The 1,393-nt window shown below is 18.2% G+C and overlaps 8 annotated features.

The window, feature by feature from the left end:
* The first annotated feature begins 92 nt into the window (after nucleotides 1-92).
* Nucleotides 93-113: a sequence feature (AT_rich).
* Nucleotides 114-377: 264 nt separating this feature from the next.
* Nucleotides 378-557: a microsatellite.
* Nucleotides 451-597: a microsatellite.
* Nucleotides 598-909: a repeat region.
* A 109-nt stretch (nucleotides 910-1,018) lies between these two features.
* Nucleotides 1,019-1,055: a sequence feature (AT_rich).
* A 105-nt stretch (nucleotides 1,056-1,160) lies between these two features.
* Nucleotides 1,161-1,336: a microsatellite.
* Nucleotides 1,337-1,367: a sequence feature (AT_rich).
* A 7-nt stretch (nucleotides 1,368-1,374) lies between these two features.
* Nucleotides 1,375-1,393: part of a microsatellite that runs on past the window's edge.

The following is a 1,393-nucleotide window of genomic DNA, read 5'->3' as shown; positions in this document are numbered from 1 at the left end:
AATATAAAGAGAAATAAAATTTTACAGTGATGAATATATTATTAATAAAACATGAAATTAGATTTCTTTGAGGACTCAACGGAAATGCCAAGATAATTAAATAAAAATAATTAGTATATGAAACAAAGGAGTTTTAAAATGAATAATCAATATTACAGAGGAAATAACAAATACCAAAGAAGATTTAACACAAATGAGTTAGTTCATGGATATGGCTATTTGAAAATAGACAATGGTACAATGATAGGAATAATAAATATTATCATCAAAACTACTATTATCATAATAGAAAATATAAACAATATATTACAATATCATGAATAATTAAAACAGAAAATACAGAGGTCAAATATACTATAAGAAATAAAAAGGATAGGAGAACAAAAAAAAAACGAAAAGACAAAATAATAATAAAAGAATGGAGAAAAGAATTGAAGACATTGAAAAGTTGAAGCAAGAACAAAAAAGAAAATAGGAAATAAAGATGAAGAGAAAGAAATACTAATGTAAAATGAAGAAAAGAGAACAGAAAGACAAAGAAATAATAAGAATAAGAAGTATACATACAATGGAAATATACGAAAAAGAAGAAAACGAAAAGAAATTAAATATGAATTATTTATGATTATGTTTTCATCATGTTGAGAAGTGATTATTTCACTTTATTCTTCATGTTTTATTTTTATTCATTTATTGTTTTTTTTTCAATCATTATCAATTTAAATATTTCATCATTTAAGTTATTATCTGATTTTTATTTTGAAATAAATGAATATTAAAATTCATCATTATTTATATTGTTATTTTATGTTTGATATATCAATAACATTATAATTATTGTTTATCTCATTTATCATCAACATTGTTTAAATAATCTTTATTGATAACACGTCATGTATTCAAATCAAAAGGGGAACCAAAATAAGCAAAGAAATAATGCATCTAAATAAAAAACCCCAAAAAGAAAAGGGCAAAATATTTTGCATCAATAAAATAATAGTTTTTATTATTTTGCTCCTAAAAAAAATAAAAAATAAAAAAGTAAATTAAATATTCATTCCATATTCAATTATATCTGATTATATTTTATATCATTTTATGGTAAATTGTTATGAAATATAAATGATTCAGAAATGATATTTGATTCAATGTAAGTATACATTTTTATTATTATGTTATTAATGTTATTTATGTATTTTATTATTATATTTAGATTTATTTCTATTATTGTATTATATATCATCATATTATCTCTTTATTATTATATTTATCATATTTTATTAGTTTGATATTCTTATTATTTATATTTTATTTTATATATTAATATATTTTTATTTATATTTAATTTATTATATATGAATATATTTCTTTATCTTATTTTCATTTTTATTAT

Source organism: Entamoeba dispar, genomic scaffold (genome assembly GCF_000209125.1).
Source record: "Entamoeba dispar SAW760 scf_1105229463519 genomic scaffold, whole genome shotgun sequence".
Classification (NCBI taxonomy): Eukaryota; Evosea; order Mastigamoebida; family Endamoebidae; genus Entamoeba; species Entamoeba dispar.
Note: the sequence above shows the minus strand (reverse complement) of the source record. Positions and strands in the feature narration are given on the sequence as shown.